The 25,510-nt window shown below is 38.6% G+C and overlaps 1 protein-coding gene across 1 annotated transcript in view; it reads right to left on the minus strand.

Annotated features, from left to right (window-relative positions):
- Nucleotides 1–25,510, minus strand: part of LOC110171149 (metabotropic glutamate receptor 7) — a 201,430-nt gene that overhangs the window by 170,358 nt on the left and 5,562 nt on the right.

Consider the following 25,510-nt stretch of genomic DNA (forward strand, 5'->3'; position numbering starts at 1 on the left):
AGACATTTAATACTTAATAAGAAACTAAATTGTATGTTGCTTGAATTAAGAAAAAGAAAAGAGAGTTTTACTTGTGAAGTGAAATCTTAAAGGTGTCCTGCGTTGTGTAACTTTTCTGGTGGAGAGTCCGTAAAATGATTTTGTTCATAGAAATGTTATTGCGTTGTCTGGAATATTTCACAATGTGGCATTAAACTATCTTCATGGAGACTGAACCAGACCAAGTTCTGGGTCAGATCTGTGGAGAGGCAACTCTGCTCACAGTGAGAATGCCTGTTTTTAGTTATTTTTAAGCTATAAAACCACCAGTAGTTGAATAAATGTAAAGTAGAGCTGTTTAAGTTTGTAATGTGGAACATTACAGGCAGACAGAGTCGTCCACTGGGTCAGGTACCAGCGGGTACGGGCAAATAGTTGCTGAAACAGGCGGGGTTTAACGTTCTGGAATTTTATGGGTTGGTTGTAATTACACACAGGCGGGCCAGGACTAAATCAGGACTAAACCAGGACTACATCAAGACTACTCTTGGACTTAAGAGAGAAAGAAAACCCCAAGCAGGGTGTCCGCAAAGTGTGATCGGGCGATGGTTGCTTTTACTTCCGTGTGTTGTGGAGCTCTGCATCAGTCCTTTCATCTGAGGTCATCCGACGGTCTACAGTCTACATGGGTTCACCTCCAGGACCATCCAGGCAGTGAGTCCTGGTTCATTTCTGGTTCATTTCTGGTTTAGTCCTGGTTTAGTCCTCTTTTAGTCCTATTTCAGTCCTGGTTTAGTCCTCCTGGTTCAGTCCTGGGTTAGTCCTAGGTTAGTCCTGGGTTAGTCCTGGGTTAGTCCTGGTTCAGTCCATGGCATGCGCGGCATCTCGATCAGTGTTTCTTCTGCTCTCTAAATAAAGTCTGTGAAGTGATGACAGCCGAGTCACGTCAATGAATTCATATTGAAGAAAGCATAACCGTTTCATTTCATTTTGTGATTGTAATTCTTGAAGTCATAACTTTTCAATTTGTATTCTGACGGATGCTTCAGTTAGGGTGCTTTTAATTTGTGTGTGATCGATCACAGGCACAGGCAGGTAACGGGTTTGGGTGGGTGTGGGTTTAACTTTGATATAATCACAGGTTAAGGGCGGGTGTCGTGCTGTACTGTGTGGGTGCGGGCGGGTGCGGGACCCGTGCAAGACTCCGCAGGCAGAGCAGTGACATTTCCATAGAAACAAGCAGGTGACGTATCTCCAAACAAAAAGTTACATAGTGCACCTTGAAGAAAAAACAAAAAACGAACTGGCAGATGACTTTAGTTCAAGTGAAATCTAGTCAAATCAAGTAAAATTTTCTTAATTTGGGTAATTTGAACCTACTAATAATGTATTACTCTTGCAGTGTTCGTATCTCACCCTATTCCTTCTCTTTCTTTGCCCCCAATTTAGTCTCTCTTTCCCCTCTTTTAATCTTTATTTCAAACTCACATGCATTTTTTGTCTGTATGCCGTCTGCCTCTGACTTCTATCATGTTGTGATCTTGTCTCCTCCCCCCCGGCCCTCGCTCTCTGTTTCAACTCCAACTGTGTGGCTGCTCTCATCACAACCCCACAATTTTCCTCTCGTCTCCTTTTCACCGTGTCACTATCTCTGGGTGGACAGCTATGACAGCAAAACAACGCTGATAACAGGTTGGCTTGTTGGCACCCTATTACTTAATTGTCATCTTGCTAAAAAAGTTAGCTGGCATGTTGTGCACTATAGAGTCGGCGGTCGCTTCCCCGCTGTCAATAAAGCAGTGAGAATTGTTCAGTCAAAAAATTGCTCAAATTGTGTCACAGATCTCACTAATGGTATGCACATTTCTTAATTATTATAATGGCTCTGCTGTGTGTTGAGCTTTCAGAGTATTTGTCATAATATGTTGTAAGTTGTTCTGCAGAATTGCGTAGATCAAATGGATGGTTAGTCCTGAGCTGCTCCAATTTTGTAAGTCATCATAGCGGAAACCTGAAGAGGAAACCTGTTTCCACGGATTCTATTACCGTCTGGTAAACGAATGTGTGCTGTCCCACTGAAAGCGAAGTAAATATGAAATAAATAATTGTAAATTTCACATAACGCGTAAGAATATCTACCAATGGAAGTCTTTTTGTACTTAAAATAGGAAAAAACACCTAGTTACAAAGACAACAACTTTTAATACTTTAATAATAATAATAATAATAATAATAATAATACCAATAATGCTAATACTAATGCTAATACTACTATTACTACTACTACTACTAATAATAATAATACCAATAATGCTAATACTAATGCTAATACTACTATTACTACTACTACTACTACTACTAATAATAATAATAATACCAATAATGCTAATACTAATGCTAATGCTAATGCTAATACTACTACTACTACTACTACTACTACTACTACTACTACTATTACTACTACTACTACTAATAATAATAATAATACCAATAATGCTAATACTAATGCTAATGCTAATACTACTACTACTACTACTACTACTAATAATAATAATAATACCAATAATGCTAATACTAATGCTAATGCTAATGCTACTACTACTACTACTACTACTACTAATAATAATAATAATAATAATAATAATAATACCAATAATGCTAATACTAATGCTACTACTACTACTACTACTACTACTACTATTACTACTACTACTACTAATAATAATAATACCAATAATGCTAATACTAATGCTAATACTACTATTACTACTACTACTACTACTACTACTACTACTAATAATAATAATAATAATAATAATAATAATAATAATAATAATAATAACTTGCAGATAATTTTATTTGTTAAGGGAAATCTACTCAAATCTAGTTAACTCTTCTTAAAGGTGCATTGTGCAACTTTTCTGACGGAAGGCCTGTCAAATGTTTTTCTCCATGGACATGTTATTGCTTTGTCTGGAATGTTTCACAGTATGGCATTAATAAATAAAATAAATAATCATAATACTAATAATAATAATAATAATACAAATAATAATAATAAAAACCAAAGCAGACACAGAGAGAACATACAAACTCCCCACATAAAGCCATCGTTTTGGATTGGAATTTGTGATCTATATTTTTTATTCACTGCTAGTTTGTTAAAACCATTAAACTTGGGAATTAGTTGTCAACAGGTGCAATGGGGATGTTTGTTGAGACACATATCTCAAGAGGCTAAGATTAAATACATTTGACTTCTTCTTGAAAATGTTAATATTTATTCCCAGTGCTTGCAGGGCTTGAGTAATTTGTGTTCAAAGACTTACAAAACAAGGGAGGCAGTTTAAGGTACAAAAGAGCCCCTGTGCAAATGACTATCCTTTTAGCTTTTAGCAAGTGCTTTTTGAAGCAGTCCACAGATGTAGGCGGTGATGTCAAACTTGGGCTGACAGAATGACAGGATTCTTTCAGTCAGAGTCGCGATGCTGCATAATTGAGCTCCTGATACTGTGTGCCAACATTCATTTACTGCCAAATTCCTTGACAGCACAATTTTGCTTGTATTTTTTTCTGACAATCTACGCTCTGATTTGGATTCATTTATGTGTGACTTGTAGTGTGTTCAGTTTTAAGGCCAGATTATATTGCCACAGTTCACTCTTCACTAATAATGTTGGTTGGGAAGCAAGCATTTAACTGTCAACTAAAAAGATTAATTTTTTAGATTGTTTCAAAGCTAGATACCTGGAGGCATAAAGAAATCACTTATTCTTATTTAATTATCAAAACATTTCTAAGAATTCTTGCTGGCATAAATCAAGGTTGAAGACCACATATGAGATTCAAAGTGAATCATGATTTTATAATACAATATTTCATTTTCCTTATTTGTTTGTATGATCATATTTTTATATCATTATCATTTTCATTCCATTCTGTATTTTATTTTTTCCTTAAAGCTCCCAACCAGAGCAGGGAATATAACTCTGTGAGGTAGGTCTGTCTCTTAAAGGCCCAGTGGACAAATGCAGCCCTTTTGTTTGTTTTGTTGGCCTTTAGGTTTCTTGGTGAATTGGCCCAAATTACAGAAAGTAAGTACATTTTATTTTAGGTACAAAATCCTCTGCTTTCTAAAACAACTACTTTGGTGCGAGGTAGAACCAACATGTAGGTTGTAAACTGTTAATGCACAATTTTCACTCATTCACTGTACTGACCCCCTAAGGCCCCTAAGATCGTCCATGTTATTTATATTTCGATATGTGAAAACATGAGATCACATGCTGTGAAGCATGAGTGCTAATCACTGTCACATCTGCAGCTTTTGTCTAACAGTCCCTGTATCTGTATTAAGGGATTTCAAATTTCAAAGTTTTAGCCCCTTTTCTGTGTGAAGACACAACTGCACATACCACACAATAAAAGCAGCTGTCAAAACCTGAAGAACAAATGATCACACATTGTGTTAAGATTGCAAGGTTCAAGTAAAAAGTGTTTGACTTTATTTTGATTACTATCGGCTGCCTCACAAAGGTTGGAAGACACTTTAAATGTGATGTTTTCTCTTATTGCTCTGGCAGCTGGCTGTCAGCAGAGAGCCGTTTATCCATTTACAATTACCAAAGCTATTGTCCTTCAAGTGTATTGAGGGTTTAATTGTGTCTGTCATATTTAGGAGAACAGTGAACGGCTGTGCTGTGTGCAAGTCTGCACAAGACATTGTCTGTTTTCTATTCAGTGAGGAATAGAAAGAAAGATGTGCAGGGAAGTGGGGCAAAGGGAGGATTCAAACCTCACAATAATGTAAAAAAAAAGAATGGATTTGTCTACATTAAGTTTGGAAAAATGTGTGTAAGCAAAATGACAAGTGGTGTGGAAATATGTACAGCCCTAGAGCCCCAGCGACACACAGAACCATGTAGGTGGGAGTTATAATGTTGCTTCTCCATTTCATGGATTCTTTTTTAACATGATGGACATAGATAGATAGACAGTCATTTGGAGAGTAAAAGCAGGTGTAACTGCTGAAACAACACATTACTAAAAGGCAATTTAGCATAAATGAACCCTGTTACAAGCCATCCGTTTATCCACTCATCGTGCACTAGTCCCAGGTGTACTACATTAGAGCGCAATAATGAACGGTGCCACTGCCTGAATTCAGAAAAGAACCACTTGGCACATTATCCACATTCTTCAGAATTAATGACTATATTTTACTATTCTCTACAGCGCACCACAGAATGAAAGTAGAAATTTTGTTCAAGTTACTAAGATTCCAGGGCGTAGTGGGGATTTTCTTTGTGGAGTACATGTTCACCCCGTGTCTTTCTTTCACTGGAGTACTCTCATCTTCCCCAATCTCCCACAGTATCACAGGTATTGGAAACTACTTCAGTTATTTTACGTTTCATTTCAAAACATGTTTCACATAAACGTCAACGTAATGAATATAAGGAAGTGTTTAGTTTGCACCATACTGTGTCTTTATATGTAAACTGCTCCTTTGGAATATACATGTTGTTGAATATTGCTTACTCCAATAAAACAGAAAAACTCTAATGCACTGAGAAGTGTTTACAACTGTACTGGGTTAGTGTGATACTGCCATGGCTAAACGCATGAGGTGTTGTTTCATTTGTAAATAACGGCACTCTATGCAAAACAGAAAGCTCTCTTTAAGTGCAATCACATTTACATCTCATTTAGTGACTTCACATGTATAAAGAATAGATTCATGAAGATCAGGTGGTGAGCAGATTCTTCTATTGCCATCTCTATTGTTGATGGGCTACAAAACAGATTCAACTGTCATTTCACTCTATTATATTTTGGAAAGAGGAGAATCTAGTTTATGTTTCACCGCTTTTGTGCTCCTAGGCTATTACCGAAGCATAAATTCAGAGGCAATGGGATGTCAGCATAATTACCTTTTTATGCTAGGCTGGGTAAGCACCACTGTTCAGGACTTCCTGCCACATTAGGGAACATAACCATTTGTCAGTATAGCTGCAGGGTCTTATAAGTCACACTTACATTGACCTCTGTTTGTTGAATGCAAGCTGATAGAGTGGCAATGGGCTATAGTTGGTATTTTACTCACATTGGAACTCACTAATATGGTTGGGGTGACCTTAAGATAATAGATTATGGGCACGATTAACCACCGTCACTGCTGGATTTCAGGGAACATATTTTAGGCAAGAAGCTGCTGAGCAGTGTTGGGGAGTAACAGATTACATGTACCGGAGTTATGTAATCAGAGTACAAATTATGAGTAACTGTATTCAGTTACAGTTACTGTTTCAGTGAGTGGTAATTGGATTACAGTTTTTTTTTTCCATAATTCCACTCATTGCCAGACACTAAAGGTCTAAATCAAGTCTAAACCAAGTCTAAAACCACATCAAAACCAGGTCTAAACCAGGTCTAAAACTAGTCTAAACCAGGATTAAAACCAGGTCTAAATCAGGACTAAACCAGGACTAAACCAGGTCTAAAATAGGTCTAAACCAGGATTAAATCCAGGTCTAAACCAGGACTAAACCAGGTCTAAACCAGGACTAAAACAGGTCTAAAACACGATTAAAACCAGGTCTAAACCAGGACTAAACCAGGACTAAACCAGGTCTAAAATAGGTCTAAACCAGGATTAAAACCAGGTCTAAACCAGGACTAAACCAGGTCTAAACCAGGACTAAAACAGGTCTAAAACACGATTAAAACCAGGTCTAAACCAGGACTAAACCAGGTCTAAACCAGGACTAAAACCAGGTCTAAACCAGGTCTAAAACCAGGCCTAAACCAGGTCTAAACCAGGACTAAACCAGGACTAAACCAGGACTAAAACCAGGTCTAAACCAGGTTTAAAACCAGGTCTAAACCAGGTCTAAACCAGGACTAAAACAGGTCTAAAACAGGATTAAAACCAGGTCTAAACCAGGACTAAACCAGGACTAAAACAGGTCTAAACCAGGATTAAAACCAGGTCTAAACCAGGACTAAAACAGGACTAAACCAGTTCTAAAACAGGTCTAAACCAGGATTAAAACCAGGTCTAAACCAGGATTAAAACCAGGTCTAAACCAGGACTAAAACAGGACTTAACAGGACTAAATCATGCTGCATAGACCTTGTTTCCTCTTCTATCAATAATATTTTTAATATGGTTAAGGAAAATCTGGGCTTGTCATTTTCTTTTATCAGACAAAACATCTTACGTGAAGATGACCGAGTCTTTGCTTCTCTACAGCAAATCAAGTAATCCAAAGTATTCAGATTACGTTACTCACTTTAAGTCATTTAATGGATTCCGTTGCAGACTACATTTTGGTGTATGTAATCTGTCATCTGTGTTAGGGCTGCCACTTTCAATAAAAAAGATAAATAGACAAAATATTCATCCATATTGTCTTATTCCAAAACATAAAGGAAAGCTGTCCCTGTACAATATCATGATATACATATATAAACTCTAAAACTAGAACTCTCACAGAAAGTGTAAAATTCATTCTTTGCTTCTACATGTATTAAGTGATTAGGAATTATACATTATAAACAGCTGCATTACACATTCTATAGGAGGAGTATAGCTTGAAATTGTCCTCATAGTGCACCCCAGAGCCAAGTCTCATAGAAATGTTCTGTGCCTTCACGGGTAGCAGCCATGTGACGCCTCTGATCTATAATTAATTTGCAACTGTAGGAATGTAATACAGAAGATAAATCACTTTAATACCAATGAAATATATAAATAATAAAGAAGAGATAGTGCTGCATAGAGGTGTGGATACAAATGAGATGGAGAAAGAGGAGACAAAAGCCTGGCACATGGGCTGTAGAAGCACTGACACACTGAATTGATGGCATATAATAAAATCACCAGGACAGGCCTTTCAGCCTCAGCCCAGGCTCGCTTGCCCATGGCCATGTGAATATGACATCAGAATACTTGGGAAGTAATTACAATGTGCCCGCTCCTTTTAAAAACTTTTTATTGAGTCACTAAATGGAGAAAGGTAATCAGCCATAACATTGGAACCACTGACAGGTGAAGTGAATGCAATTAGTTATGACATTGGGCGAATAAATTCTTTAGCTGTCTTTATTTTCTATATTAACAGGCCAACGTTTGTGCCCAACTTGTTAGAAATACTGTGCCACTGAGAGATCTGTTGTCGTTCACCTGAAAACTGATGAATTTTATGTGCACTTTTAACTGTGTCATATCAAAGCTGATCCTCTATCGCACTCCTCCTTTAAGGGAAACCTCCAGGTGTACTTTACTTTCTGGATTTATCAAATACCTTAACTTAACATTAACTTTAACAGCCCAAATAAATAAAAGAAGAAGGAATAAAGAAATAAAAAGAGGTCATAATAAAAAATAAAAAAAAACTTTGTACAGCAGGTTAACCAGAGAGAGACTTTTCACCTTGGACTAAAACACAGGATGATGGATCGCAGAAATACATGCAAAAAAGACGCATGACTGTGGCATCGGAGAGGTACAGGGACAGGGACACACAATGCGCCTCCTCCAGGATATTTATAGGTGGTGACTGGATGCTGCTGTCTCCACTTTAGGACATGGGACAGTCTTCAGGACATGGGGCAGACACATGAAAGCCCAGAGTGATGGACAACTGCTGTAGACAACTCCAGTTCAGTGGAGAACTTGTGAGAGTCAGGGTCAAAGAGTCGCAGGTAAAGAGTTATATTTTATTACTGCTGCTTTGAAAACAACAGGTCATTATCTTATCTTGAAGGTCGTTTGAAAGAACTTAAAATCACTATCAAATGCCCCATTGGTGCACAAAATGCAGTAGTTATTCTGTGCACCTGTCTCTCCAGCATACTATACTATCACAAAGTTTTAAATCTCATACTTGTAATAAATCTGGCACTTTCTAAACAACTTCATGTTAGCCCATTTTGCATATTCATTCACTCATAGCAGCAAAGTTGCCCTGTGTCTTCTTTAGCATCTTTGTGTGAAATTCCATCAGGCTTTGCACCACTTCAGCGTGTTTAGCACATGAGCAAACGTTTGATAAATGAGGCTCTAGAACTGCAGATGAATCAACATATCCACTAGAGGGTGCCTTTACACACCGCCATTGGTGCCCGTCCCACACTTTTAGAAGCACTCCCCTCTTCTCCACTCCCCTTTTGCCTCCATTTTGATTCCATCCCCTTTATCATGGCCTTCATCACATGCCCTGCTCCAGTCTATTCTTTTTGTTTACTTGCCTGCATGGTTATTAGCAGTAATATATTAGCATGTATACTCAAGCCCCTAGGCACGCAGTCGAAAAACAGCAGATGCTGATTCCACAAACACACTCATACACTGCAGTAATATTATTCTGACAACATGGAACAGAATGCAGGCAAATGTGCCCATTTAGTGACATGGTTGAACTCTGTGGCAAATACTGCACATAATTTAACAAGGACCGGCTCAAGCAAATACAGTTTGTGTCAATCACCGCCTTCTACCAGAGGTGGAATTCTTTTGACCAGTTTGGCAAAAAAGAATAACAAAACATATTCAGCCAGTTTGTTTTTGTCAATCACAAAGTACGCACTAAAGGCTCAATAACTTTAGTTACTTGACCTGAAAGTTGGGAGTAAAAAAACAAGAAACCTAACCAAAGTTTTAGTCTGATCTGAATTGTTTTATTGTTTCTTCTCTGGCTGCTTCCTGTCAGTCAGATGTAGCAATCCAGTCTACCTCATTCTGTCTCCATCAGTCGCTGTGGTCCTTATCAGTGCATCCCTTCATCACTCTTCTCACTTGGGTTGGCTCACTGACCCAGTTGCATGCACTTCCACATCTCATTTGCCGCTCAAACTTTTAATCAGACAACTCATCATTTGTACTAACAGCATAGCTAACACAGAACATAACTGTCACTGATGTGGGTTCGGGCCACAGATCTCTAATATGAACTGGATTTGGCACGCTCACGTTTGAGTAGAAGCCACACTGCAGTACTGTACTTTCAGCCCAGAAAAAAACAACATGTTTTTTCTGAAATCAAAACTGCTTGTGGTCGGCTGTCAGGGCACCAACAGCTTTCACAAAGGTCAGATTTTGTAGGGAGTTTCTTTTTTCACTTCATGAACTGATATCCTCAAGATTTCGTTTAGCTTCACTCTAGGCTCCGCTCTAACCACCACTGCGCTGGGTCAGAAGTCAGTCGATGCTGGGGTGAGCCGCTTGCAATGTTAATATCCTATTTAGTATTCAAAATATATTATCCTTATTTATTCAGAATATTTTTGATATATTCTTGATCGACTGGTCTCCGTTTACATGCTACTTCAGCACTGCAAGTGGGCTGACAAATGTTTTTCTAATCTACATGCATACAATGTCCAGTTGCACTTGTTTTGTTATTCACTATAGACTTGGAACACATATTGACCACTCCAGACTGATTGCAGCTCGAACTTTATAGGTGGTCTAACCCAAGCGGGCAGGTGCTGACTTCAAGAAGTATCTTATCCAATTCCTTTCTTCTCCCAATCTTCCTCTTCTGTGATTCCACTATTGCACAACTAAGCGAAAACTGCATTCCTCCCCAGTGTTTATCTGCTCATTACCAAACCACAAGGAAGCTACATGAAAGAGGGCGAATAGCTGTTGCACATTGTGAGGTGTTAACTTCAGCCCTTGGGGAGAAATTACCATCTTTCATCCAAATTAGAAGTTCAATTTTGATTTGGCCCTGTTTGCAACACAGAGGGCTGGACTCAAGCTGGCAGCTCTGACATGTAATCAGTGCAGTGGATAGCTTCGGTTTTAACTTTTTGTATCACTAACTGGCCTGTGTTCACGAAATCCTTGAGTTTAGCATTTCAACAGAACTCAAACTGTGACGCCTATGATGCTATGGCTGGTTGCTGTACAGTAGCTCTCATCTTCATCAGCTCTGTGTAAAGAGGTGGGTCATTCCTCTCATTATACGACTGACATCTTCCAAAGCTTCGGGTAAGTCTCACAGTTTTATCTGCCTTGTGTGACTCAGGAGTCCCACGAGTAGCTCCTGAAGTACATTTTAAATATTATCTTCACATGGTCAGGGCAATATTTATGAACAAAACTTTAATTTCCCATAAGAGTGCATAATAGCATCAGGGGTTTTCAGCTGTCTGATTAACCAGTAATTGCAAAGTGTCTACTACATCGAAGAGTGCAGTACTCAGGAACCTGAAAGTACTCAAGAGTTAGGCTTGTGGTTTGGAGTACCTAAGGTGGAGGATTTGTCTATTGTGAATGTTTTGCTGTGAATAGTAAGTGTACCCTTTCAGTTTAATCTTGAGCATCCCCTTTTGAATTTGGACAGGTGCTTGTCAGGGCCTCCTGTCTGCTTTCACTATAAGACGCACACCACCTTTGCTTAATGAATGTGGATGATTGATGATAGCTGTGAATGCTGTGGGGGGTTTTCACGTGAGCTGGGCAAAGAGGCGTTTGATGTGCTAAAACAAGCATACTTTATCAACACTAAAGGATATCCAATCCATACCGCAACGTCAACAGAAGATTAAGTAGCATTTACTTGGTCTTGTTGGTAAAAATACATATACTGGCTAAAATGGAGTCAGTAGCAATCTCTGTATTTCTCACTAATTCATTCAGAGAACATACGAGATACCAGCTTTGGGCTGTTATTCCATGTCACGTAATTTTTCTCTCCTATTTTACTGACAACAAGCCTCGCGTTTTACAGCCCAATAACAACTGGGACCACACAAAACTCAAACTAATTATTTTCTGGTTATTTCAGCAGCGTTTGAAAATACACACACACTAAATGTAATTGTAGCAAAAATCTGAATGGCATCACCAATTTTCCTTGCAGTCCACGTCACTCTAGAGGATTTATAATGCTCTTAATTACACTCAAAATAATGGCAACCTTTCATAGTATTGTTTACATTGACTTAACATTGTACCGCATACACAGTGTTGGGGAGTAATAGATTACATGTACATGTATGAGTTACATAATCAGAGTACAAATTATGAGTAACTGTATTCAGTTACAGTTACTGTTTCAGTGAGTGGTAATTAGATTACAGTTACTTTGTTGAAATAATTGGATTACACAGCGGTATTTTCCTGTTTTCACATTTTGGGCTAGTCCCTTTTTTTTTTTTTCCTCGGTAATTCCACTCATTGCCAGACACTAAACCAAGTCCAAACCAGGACTAAACCAGGACTAAAACCAGGATTAAACCCAGGTCCAAACCAATTCTAAACCAGGTCTAAACCAGGTCTAAACCAGGTCTAAACAGGATTTAACAGGACTAAACCGTGCTGTGTGGACCGTGTCTCCTCCTCTTCTATCAATAATATTTTACATTTTTAAAAGTCTGGGCTTTTCATTTTCTTTTAGCAGATAAAACAGTCTCGTTATGATATTCAAGTCTTTGCTTCTCTACAGCAAATCAAGTAATCCAAAGTATTCAGATTACGTTACTCACTTTAAGTAATTTAATGGATTATGTTACAAACTACATGTTGGAGTATGTAATCTGTAATCTGTAGGGGAATACATTTTAAAAGTAACCTTCCCAACACTGCACATACATTGCACCTTTAGTGGTACAATATCTGTTGATGGCAGCAAAAAAAAATTCTTTTTCGAATCTTGCCCCTCTGCACCAACATCAAGATTTGATGTGATGTGTTTTTTTTTTTTTCTTCAGACCGCAGTGAAGGAGTTGGAGCATGAAGATTGTCTATAGCCAGGAGAGCCAAGTCTACACCCAAGCACACAGGTGGAAACTCATATAACCTGCTCTAGATTCACACAGAGGCAATCACAGACCTGCACACAGCCATTACAGCCATTTTAGAGGGTGCTGATATCAGTGTGGGTCAACAGGCCGGATAAGGAGCGCAGATACAGTTGGTGGAAACTTGCTATCTGTGTGTGAATGTGTGTGTTGGTGTTGTTCGTCCATGACTGACTCCTCCCGCGGGGGGATCAACAGGGCTAATGTGCAATGGCAGACCAGTCAACTGATGAAATTCACTGGGAGGAGGAGAGAGAGAAGGAGAGGAGGCATCATTTAGAGGCAGACAGAGGAACATCTCGAAGATCTTTCCATAGATCCAGAATGATGTAAAGTTAGGACAGTTACCAAATCCAGTAACAGGTCACAACATTTTATCTTTTAAATAAGGATACGGCAGGGGCAGTTCTAGGGGAGGGGCCACAGAGACCCTGGCCCCACCTTTAATCTGATTGGCCCCTGAAGTGCCCCTGTTCTCTCAATGAACTGATACAACAGCAGACATTTTGCGTCAATACAATTTAATGAGAGAAGAAACAAACCTGTGGATGTTTTTTTTTTTTTTTTTTACTGTTTATAATTGTATTTGTATCATACAGAATTAATCATTTGTGTGCTTGGATGTACCCTGTTCTTGGCCCTTGAATGTAACATGTGGTCCCTTAATGGAACCTGTTTCAGAAAAATCCTCGAACTGCCACTGGAATAAGGTTAAGGTGTCTTTATTGGAGACTGACCGATATGCATTTTTTCATGGCTGATGCAGATTTTTTAGAAACCAGAGGAACTGATGGCTGATGACCACTGCTGATATTTTTGGGCCGATATGTTGGGTCGATTTTTCCCAAATTATCACATTAAAATTTCTATAAACTTATCCACAACTGTCTTTTACTACAAACTCCAATGTAGTCACACTTTTACACTGCCCTCTCTAGACTAAAGTGTTCAAACAAAGCTGTATGTATATATTTTCCATGCATAATTAGGCTGCTGGTTGGACCAAACAAAATGACCTATATCAGCCAACCGATACATTCGTCAATCTCTAGTCTTTCTTTGTACTCTTGTGTAAATTTGGTTTGCAGTGGTTAAGAGGTATCAGACAGACTGGTACATCTGCACATGCGCACAATCAACAGACAATACTGATGAAAACTATTAGATGTAGGGTGACCATATTTCTGTTTGTAAAAACCCAGACACCTTGGGGGGATGGGGGGGGGGATTATAGGTGTGTAGTAATTACACACGGGTGGATCAGGACTGAACCAGGTCTAAACCAGGACTAATCTTGGACTTAAGAGAGAAAACGCCGAGAAAAGCGCGATCGGGCAATTGCCGCGTTTACCTCCGTGAGGTGCGTGGCTGAGCCGGTCCTTTCTCCTGCGGACACCTCCGAGCCCGTCCTGACGGTGAGTCCTGTTTCAGTTCTGGTTTAGTCCTGATTTAGTGCTGTTTTAGTCCTAGTTCAGTCGTGGATTAGTCCTCCTCTTCAGTCCTGGAATCAGTCCTGGGTTAGTCCTGGTTTAGTCTTGGTTCAGTCCGTGTCGTAGGCAGCGCAAAAGTTTGATATAATCTCTGGTTAACGGGCAGGTGCGGTCCTGTACTGCGCGGGTGCGGTGTTGTACTGTGGGTCTCCAAAAGTGGACCCGTGCAGGACTCTGTGTTGTTGGGCTCCATTATGGAATAAATGAATCTTCAGTTTGTTACATAAAGAAGGAGGAAAATAACACAAGGACGACAGCAGCAACAAGTTTTAAGAAGGAAGTAAAAAGGGTTGCACCTGTCCTGTGTGAGAAAAGTGTATAAAGTTTGTGCTGAGGGGTTTTACAGCCTTAAAACAGATAGAATAATTGTAAAATATAAAGTTGACGACTTTGTGGATTTCACCTATCGCGGGTTATTTTGAACATAACCCCCGTGATAATCGAGGGACACTGTACTCTCACCTCACAACCTGTGCACATGGACTCCCACTTGTCCCGACCGGGACGGAAAACAGAGAATTTCTTGTACAAGTCATTGTTAAATGTGCATTTTTGCTTCGGTATGTTGCAGACTGACCGACTGTTTGTGTCTCGCTCCTTCTGAGTCACAGACGCTACGAGAGACGCTCAGTTTAATGCCCCAATGAACGAGACTGAAAACCCGGACATTTGCATCACTTTATTAAAAAAACCCGGACGCCCAGGACAGGACACAAAATATGGACATGTCCGGGGAAAAACGGACGTTTGGTCACCCTAATTAGATGTGCCGAGTGACTTTATTCTAATTTCAATGGCTGCAAGCACAAAACTGTCCCTGTATCTTTTAGTCCTGCACTTTTGGTCCAACCAGTCTTTGACCCGATGGCAAGTAGTGAAACAGACAGTTCAGGGGGTGGCTCTGATCCTGCATAATACTGGAGCTTAGTCTCTGCAGCTGGCTAGTGTATAAAGACTGTGACTGTCCAATCAGCTGGCACGCCCATTTCACAATCTGCAGAAGTGCATTTTTGCTCTTGAAGGGTTCATATTACGCAATTTTCTGATCTATGTTATGATGTTGTTTCCCCATCAAAAACATATCCGGAGTTGTGTTTTGTTTCCTTTACACATGTTAACACACGAAAACACAACTCTGGATATGTTTTTGAGAAGATAACAACATTCTAACCTGGCTTATAGCTCACGAGAATCAATTTTGTATAATATAAGAGCTTTAACCAACACACTTCAAAACCTGGACAAGAAACAGAAGGCTAAAATGGAATCAATAAAGGAATCTCGAATACAAGTATAAAATCATGGCATTAGAGCCTTCTTCGCATTAAAAGCAGCACATTTCCCGAGGCAGTGCAGGTGCTGGTGTCCCTTCTTGCACACCGCCTCACAGTTGGCATCAACATTTAGAGCAGAGTCAATAATTGTGTCCATATACTTAAACCGAGTCACTTGTTCCACGGTTTGAGCTGTAATTGGAACTGGGTCCTGACCATGAGTGCATCTTCTAAAATCAATCAGCATATCTTTCGTCTAATGGTCAACAATTCTCAGAATGGCAGAATATAAAAGGAAAGCTCATCTTAATATCTCATTGCAGATCTACGACTCACAGTGGAGCAATGAGGTGAAGGAATTGTAACGCCCTCTTGCTCTATGGCAAAAAGTCAAATTTTCAATACTGCACCAATCTCCAAGCTAGTGTAATAAATATCACGTCGCTACAGTCACTGCTGCCTCCAGCTGACAAATCTTATAGTTCTCCAACTTCCCTAGTACTTTCTAAATCCTAAAATGATGTCTGATGCTCACATTTGACACTATGTTTGTTTTTCTTCAGATTTAGACAACTAAACTTAACTAAGGGTTTTTCAATGACTTCTGAGTCTAGTCAAACGTCATTTAGTTTATTGATCCACAAGGCAAAATCGCTTGCACTTGTAATGGACAAAATGTAGCAGTGAAAACCATGTTATATCCAGTAGCCTTCAAATTGGTTAGCTATATGGAGAAGGGGGTTAGAGAGATGGAATATAATCAGTGTCGGGGAGTAACAGATTACATGTACCAGAGTTACGTAATCAGAGTACAAATTATGAGTAACTGTATTCAGTTACAGTTACTGTTTCAGTAATTGGATTACAGTTACTTTGTTGAAATAAATGGATTACACGGCGGTATGTTCCTGTTTTCACTTTTTCACATTTTGGGCTATATCCCCTTTTTTTTTTTCAATAATTCCACTCATTGCTGGAAACTAAACCAGGTCTAAACCAGGACTAAACCAAGACTAAAACCAGGTCTAAACTAGATCTAAACCACATCTAAAACAGGTCTAAAACCAGGTCTAAAACTAGATCTAAACTAGATCTAAACCAGGTCTAAACCAGGTCTAAAACAGGACTAAACCAGGACTAAACCAGGACTAAACCAGGACTAAACCATGACTAAACCATGCTGCGTGGACGTGTCTCCTCCTCTTCTATCAATAATATTTTTTATTTGGTTAAGTAAAGTCTGGGCATATTATTATTTTTTTAGCAGGTAAAACATCTTACAGTATGTTACGATATCCTCGTCTTTGCTTCTCTACAGCAAATCAAGTAATCCAAAGTATTCAGATTACATTACTCACCTTAAGTAATTTAATGGATTACGTTACAAACTACATTCTGGGGTATGTAATCTGTAATCTGTAGGGGAATACATTTTAAAAGTCGCCTTCCCAACACTGAATATAATCACAAGTTTGACGGAGCTTGGGTAGAAGATCAGAGATTGTCAGCTCACATCACTAGGGGAACAATGAATTACAAATATAATAAAGATTAAACTGAATTACATCAACTGCAACAAAACACAATGCAAGGTATATTTTTGATAAGAGAAAATGACAGCAGGAACAAAAGCTAAAATGACTGATGTAAAATTATCCAAGTCTCCTAACCATGTAGGTTTGATGAAGATAACAACAGAATGACTGAGGCCAGTTATGGTTATTACTTCATAATCTTTAGAACACGCCTATGTTTACAGCATGCGTAAACATCAATGTAATAACCTGCCTAATGGAGCAGATGTAATCATCGCTCTAATACAAGTCCACCTCACAAATCATTTCCTTACAATCACACTACACCATATGTCCCATGACCTCATGTACAATAATGGCTGTATTTATTAGGCTAAGGTAATGAGCAAAAAAGTTGACTTTTGTATTAACAATGAATAAAAGCAAATAACATTTACTACAGAGTTGTAGGATGACAAAGTTGTACAGATGGTAGATAAACACATTAGATTGTGTCATTAATTTGTTTTTACAACTATGTGCTTACTTGCATTAGCCATGAAGAACTATTTTTATTTGGTTCAACCTCTTCTTTGATTTTATTACTGTGTCAGTGAATTAAGACAGTGAGTGCATGAAAAGAAAACATGGTTTAGCCCTTTGTTCACTTGGAATCTATTGCTGTTCATTTATAAAGCAATGGGACAATTAACTTTCTTCTTCTGCATGACAGGGATTTGCTCAGGCGAGGCCCATGTGACCTTGCTTAAATGTGAATATTAATGGACTTTTGGTCACTGTTGAATTAAAATGTAAAAACAAAAGGAAAAAAAAGTAGGGTCAAATAACCAATGTGTCGTTAAATGGTGTGTGGTGTGCACTAGGGTGTTCATTTACATTCAAATTATTGCATCTTGTGTAAATGTGCTAATGGACTATTGACGTATGCACCCTGAGACACTTATGTTGAAGTCTAAGTCAGTGTAGTGAATTAATCGCATAAGAGTTGCTTTTTGAATGAGTGGGTCTAACTGTATAATAAAGGTCAATGTAGTCAATTTACACCATGCACGTGTAGGAAGTGGATAGACCCATGCACATTTGGGTGGAGAATGTCCTTGTAGGTACTGCAAGTCATTCCAATCTGCAACTGAAATGACATTATCATATGAAAAGTCTCTACATCCACAGTATGTTTAACATTATATAATGCAGGAAAGTAATGCAGCACAATGAATCATTATCAATAAATTGCATTCTTGTTCTTCTTATAAAAAACTTATGTGACTTAGAAGACTGACTGCACAGCCGCTCCATGAGGCCTTTAGGTAAAAAAAGTACAGTATGAACCTGGTGACGCCCATCTTGTATTTAACCTGCACATCCGTACTTGATAAGCTGAAGGCATAAAGCATTAGTAAGCTTACCACAAACTGAGCTCTTAAACAAGGCCACCTGGTGTTGAGCCAATAGACTTAATGAAAACACTAGATAACAAGATAAGTTCAAGTTCAATTTAATTGTCCCTTAAGGGACATTCCCATAGTCACAGCTCTATAACACTGCAGTATAGGGCAGGTGCAGTGAAATATAGCCCTGACATAAAACTCCAGGGGACTTCCATTTTTAATACTAGAACACAGTAAGAAATGGACAGAATACTAAAGTCTACCAAGAACAAGGGAAAAGATAAAAGAAGAATGTATTCATGATTTTCCACTGAATAACTGAACCATAACATTTTGTGAGTAGTTAAATAATGTAACAAAATATAATATGTTAAAGCCATGCACACCCTGTCAGAAGATGTGACAGAGTCACTGAGTCTGTAATGCAATGACACAGTTCAAACAAGCACATGTCTGAAGTGTCAGCAGTAAGGCCTTCCTGACATACAACACTTGTCTTTTCTTGTAGGTAAATCAAACCCCTCATAAGCACAGCTCACACAGCCCTGCTGTTCATAGGAATATACCCACATATATATATATATATATATATATATATATATATATATATATATATATATATATATATATATATATATATATATATATATATATATATATGGAAGCCTGTGAGGTGAATGAAAATACACCACTACTGAACTTTAGAGACACAGTGCACACAGACCCTATTAGATCCTCCCAGAAATTCAAATTCAAACCAAACAGTGTTTAAACTTTACTCTGACAATGATCTAACTGTGGGCTTCAGTAGCAATTCAAATGAGATGCAGAACAGTTTTTTTTTTTTTTTTTTTTTTTTTTTACAGTTATTAGCTAAAGCAACTAGATAACCCTCATTTCAATGAGAATTTAGAGACAAGCATTTACACACACATCTGAAACATTTGTATCTGTATACACTAACCCATTTAATATGCATCTTTGAAATGCTGATTGGATGATAAATGATGTTGAAAGTAAACAAAAGCATCCAGTACCTAGATCTTTTTTCCTTCTTGGAAGATTTATTACCTTACAATTAGCATAAACAACAAACAAAACCTTACTTTATATTTCAGGTCTGACATCGTGTTTGATAAAGGAAAAGCACAAGTTAACCACACTTTAATTGCCTGGATTGCTCCTTTTAAACATGCACCTTGCAGTTGCTACCACAAATGAATGTGTTTCTGGGTTCTAGTGACTGCTCTAGTGAACTCTTCCAATTCAAGTAAAAGACACATATTACATTTACATGCATGTCAGGAAGACCGGATAATTGGCTACGGTTTAAACAGGAATTTCAAAATACATGCAAGAGACTCTTGGAATACCATGACTCCGTGTATCAGTAATCAGTATTTTGATTTTGAAGTTAATGAAATGCCTTACAATTCCTAACTCTGTCGACAGAGTCAGGACAAAACTTACTGTCACTTTCCATCTTCACTCTTGAAAAAAAAGGCTGACTTGCTCTACTTGGGGCAATATACCTCACCCTCTCTGGACTTTGTGTGATATAGAAACTGAAGGATTAAACTGGAGAGCTGGGATAGCTTCAGTAGGTCTTTTATTCCATCCAGAATCATACCAATGTTTCAATCATTGGATGAAAAAATGATAGGACCACCAGTACATGACAGGCATGGCAGGTTAGATGTCATGCCCAATAACCCATATTGACATATTGACAGCATTTACTACTGGGGCAGGAATCGAACTGTCAACTATGGAGTCATTTAGAAAGATTTGTTTTATATTGAATGGTGCCATAGTGAGAAATAATATGATGTAAAAAGGCAGTAGCACTGCTGTTACACTCAAAACCTGTATTTACTCTAATGCACTCACTCTATAATTTAACATAGGCAGCCAGTGAATGAAATGTACAAATTGACTGTAACAGTTAATGTTGTGGAATATAATGTGACTGCGAGGGTTATCAACCAATGACAAATGGCCTAGTCCTGGAAAACAGAAAAGGTCATGTTCATGTGATATTAAACCATGGAATGTAAAACAGTTGGGACAATAACTAAAGTCAAATTTGTTTTTAATTAATGCAGCATCACAAATGTGTTATTATTTATGATATTGTTATTGTTGTAAGTAAAATGCTGCCATAAGCAGCAGCTATAAGGATCATTTCAGAGCATGAAAGATAACCACAGAGGGCTGGCATCACTCTTTAATGAGGGTATAGGACAATGCATGGTGCAGGGCTTCAAACAAGCATTTCCCCACTGCTAAATAATGAATTTCTTAATTAGGCCATGTAGCCCGGGTTATATCCCACATGATTATTTTGCATATCTGTAGAGACAGTAAAGACAATAGCTACCACACTGGCATCATACTGCTTTGTTTTGCATACATGCTTATTCCTTCACTGCTGTATTAAATTGTGCTCGCTGAATTACTGACAGATGGGTTACACAAATACTTTAAAACCTTAAAGAAAAAAAAAAAAAAAAAGAGGATTGTATTGATTAGATGTGGCTGAAAGACATGACATTGGCATGACTATGGGCATTTTCTTGGAAGTTTGTTTGAGGTCATTCTTGGTGGAAGTCAACACCGGAGTCAAAATTAGAGCATCTCCAGACCTTGGGCGAGAGAGCTTCACTGAATCAGTCAGGCAGTGTGAGCAGCACTGACAGTGGGCTGAGGACAAGAGACTCAGTCTATTCTTCACAGTGTGCAAAACAAGCCCTTTTGGACTTCTCCCTTGGCTTTGCCCATACCATCAAAATGCATAGGAATTGTCTTTATGATTCTAAATCTTTGAAGAACTTTCTTAGGAAATCACACAAATCACCAAGGAATCTGAAAGCTATATATGTCATATGTGAAAGGGTGTGATTATAAGTCACTTTGGCCATATAACAGATATTTTATTGAATATTCAATAAATATTTTATATTGTGACTAGCATATATCATTTAGATACTCTCATATTGATTGTTGGTGCAGTTCCCTATCAAAGCATGTGCAAAGTTGAACACATTAGATGTTTTGCAGTGAGTTCGTGATGGCACAGTAGATACAAAGACACTGAGCTCCTATGGGAGAGGGCTGCAGTGGATGGGTGGTTGACAAGCATTAGACGTTAACACAGGAGACTTCTGTTGTTCTCCCCCTTTGCACAAAAAGCTATTTTTAACCATAACATCTTCTTCCTCTATAATTGCAGAATATGTTCACAGCTGTATCTAGTCCAAAAGTGCATCTGTAAGTCACAAATACTGCATGACTGTATTTAGCTCTAGTCTAATCTTTAAGACTGCTGTACACAGAAAACAGTTTAACAGTAAGTCTGTATGATTAAAAGTTAGACACACAATGCATGTTATATCTGTTATGCACCACATTTGCCCCTTACTTTTTGCTTGTTTTTAATACATTTCATTTGCAAAACTAGGCATTCAACTTTCAAACAGCATAACAGTGAACCATTCTTTGCCTGGCCATATCCAAACACATTTTTGCCAGTCACATGAGCGCTACATCCGCTGAGACATGCAGAGAGCCCCCCACCACACACTGGACATCTTCCCAGACTCCATCACAGTCAGTGTCCCTCTGATATGTCCTTGACTTTTGGATGGGCCAAGTTGGCAACACATAAATCTTGTACATGGGAGAGATGAGTGGCCCCCTTTTAAGATGTGTGTCCTGAAAATCTACACACTGAGGGCGACATTTGTCCTGCTGTCTCCCGGAAAAGCTTCAGCAATGTCACAAGAAATGGAGACTCATAATATGACAGCTCATAGCACAGGTCACATAAACTCATGGAACAAGTAGGCCTAAGGGCAAAAGTGAATACATTTCAAAGAGGTTATACTTTTGGAATAACCAATTTTGTGTAAAAAACTAAACAAAACAAAACAAATGCCTTAGTGTCCTTAAAATACTGTAAATAATCAATAGATCCTTCTAATCTGGACAGTGATAGTGGGTCTTTAATGCTGTTGATGACTTCATACCTACTTCAATGATCTTAATACATCACCATCCCATTCCAATGAATACAAATGCTATGGGATGAGGCCTCATTGAACAGATATATATTGGATTGTAATTAACTGGTGCAGGATGAAATAGCATTGAATGGTAGCCATGGCAACAAGCACCGTTCTGTTGCATAGAAGAGTAAGGCGGCAAAGCAGAACTAGGACACTTTTGCCTATCTACACTTTACTTGCAGTCATTTAGAATCACAGAGCTTCATAAATACTTTTGTCCTTGTTTGCAGCAGTGGATTAGCAGCTGGCTTATATACAATGGAATCAGGCCTCCACTAATCATATACGAAGATCACATCTTAAATTAGAACGTGCTGTGAACGAGAAATAGCGATCAAGCTTGACACAGTTTACCATTACAATAAGACCTACTACTCAATTTGAGATGAACTATGCATGTAGTAGTTTTCAGTATGTACTGTAGTACTTTTCCCATTTAGCAATAACACATCAGTAAGTATTGCTTTTCTGCTGGTAGACAACACTGGAGGTGCATAGGATGCATAGATATAGTTATAGATAATAAATGTTGATAATGACACCAAAGACTATATGAAAGAAGCATAAGAGAATGTAGGTCAATTTTGGCATGTGTAGTCATGTACCAGATAAACAGATGTTAATCTGAACTAGATAATGTTGAGGTTATAAAAAGCGTAGGAGAACCATAGAGACAATTTACAAATGTAGCCATGTAAAACTGTAATAATATACAATTATATATTCTCTATACATTTCCTTTTGTTTTACGTAAAAGCTGGAACTTTTTGCCAATGAATGCCAATGGGATGTGGAAGTAACATTTAATACTCTCTTGAAAAGTGTGAAATCAGAAGGGAAAAATATGGAATTGCATACTTGAACAGTTTAGGGAGGAACCATTTAGACATTTAGTTCCATTTAATCACAGACAATTAGAGGGTCATTGTAGAAAGTGTGATTGCAATCACTTTTAAGACAATGTAAAGGAAGTTGTGTTGGCTGTCGGAAAAGATAATGCAATTGTTTAGGAGCCAAATCAATTCTTTACCCATGTCATATATTAGCCACTTCACTGTAGGTTTATTTGAAAACACAAACAATGTCTTCCTGTTGGATAATAAGTCATTTGCCTCACTGAGTGGTTTCTGCTCTATGACGATTGTTCACAGAGGATACAGGATATGTCTGGCAGGGTGGGGGCAATGTTTGTTTAGCACTTAAGCATTCTATTAGTGTAAAACTTTGATTGAGTTTGCACTTGGTGCAAGACGCATGGCTTCAGTGTTGTACTTTTAGTTTTGCTCAAAACTGACTAAAGTTGTGCTCACACTGTGTGATTTTCAGGCTCATTTTGACACATAAAATGCAGAATTTCAGCTCCTCTGCATCTGTGTCATTGAGAGTACAGAGGGTTACGAGCTGTGATTACCTGCTCACGATGACGTCATAGAATTATCACACAAATTTGATATTTGTGGTGAGTTGTAGGATCAGAGCACTACTGAACTGTGTGCATGATAAAATAGAGCTGCAGGTGGATGTAAACACAACTCCGCTGGCTGGAGCGAGACGTGGAGGTGAGCGGCCTGATAAGACTCTGAAACATCTTCTGAACAAACCACTTCACACACAACACCACAAAAGTTTAGTGGCAAAAGCCTTGGACTTTGAACAAAGCTGTACTTAAGTTTGCTAATGTATTTCTATGATGTTTTGGGAGTTTAAAAGTGGGGCCCCACATCGGGCTTATGTCCCCCATACAGTGTGAACAGGTCACTGAATAGGTCCATCGCTCTGTACAGTGTGCACACTCTCCTTGAGACCTTTTTGAGATACAACAGCACAGTATGAGTGGGGGTAATTTGGAATGTTTTAAAATTGTACGAAATGACACAGATGTTATCTTAACATAGATCCTCCTGCATCCAAATACATTATGTTATAAACAGGGCTAAAAGCAGCTTTGTTATGTGCCAAATCAAAAAGTTATAGTTGAATGGTTTCAGTAAGTAGGCTACAGCGCACTCTTGATCCAAGATTTCTTTCCTTCCACTGCAACATGTAGGTCACATACTTTAGCCTTAGCATTACTGACATCATTTGAGAAGGAAGCATGCAGCATCAAAAGTGTATGTGGCTGCTGGCAACAGGAAAGAAATTAGGCACAACAAAATAACCACATCACCATCTGATGGATGGTTTCTGTTTTTTTCCTATGGGAACTGCATAGTACAGTAAAATAACTGCTTCTGTTTGAAATGTTTAAAGGTGTACTGTTGTAATGAAGAGTCCGCCAGCTGCTTGTTTCAGTGTATATTTTGTTGGTTTGCCATGAAAGTTCCATAGTAATATGACATAGTATGAGCTATCTTTGTAGGTCCCTAAGTGGTACCAACAGGTCAAGTTATAGGTCAGGTCTGTGGAGCGGTGACACGGGTCACAGTAAAGATGCCTATGTTTCAATAATATTCAAGCAATAACGTGTCCTTGTAGGCAAGCGCAAGGTAATACAGATTTACCCAGTGGACTTTTACGTTTCAAGGAAACATAAAAGTATTGCCAACTATCTAAATCTATCAATAAAGAATCTAATATCTCACCCCCACTGTTTCACACATCAGAGTTGGAGTTCCGTATCCATCCATTACCAATGGCCTGTGTGGTTGTGTTTAGTCTCAAAGGGCTCACTGACTACCACAGCGCTTCCTTTATATTTAGTGGAGACAGCGAGGGAAAAGAGGCTTCCCAAGCAGCTGTGACAGGCTCGGGAAGCTACACAAAGACGCCCCAAAACAAGGGGGGAGGCAGCTGAGAGCAGATCCGGCCTCTCTGGGGTCTCAGATTAACTCAGTGCAATGGAATGTGCAGCACTGAAAGTTATCCACCAGAGGATTGCAGTTAAAAAGCAGAAACATGGAGGTAGAAGAGAACCTGAGAGGGGGATGGTTCAGTCCTACTTCCTGTCTCACTCTCTAGTGA

Source organism: Boleophthalmus pectinirostris, unplaced genomic scaffold (genome assembly GCF_026225935.1).
Source record: "Boleophthalmus pectinirostris isolate CB_2022bp ecotype Guang Dong unplaced genomic scaffold, ASM2622593v1 HiC_scaffold_3, whole genome shotgun sequence".
Classification (NCBI taxonomy): Eukaryota; Metazoa; Chordata; class Actinopteri; order Gobiiformes; family Gobiidae; genus Boleophthalmus; species Boleophthalmus pectinirostris.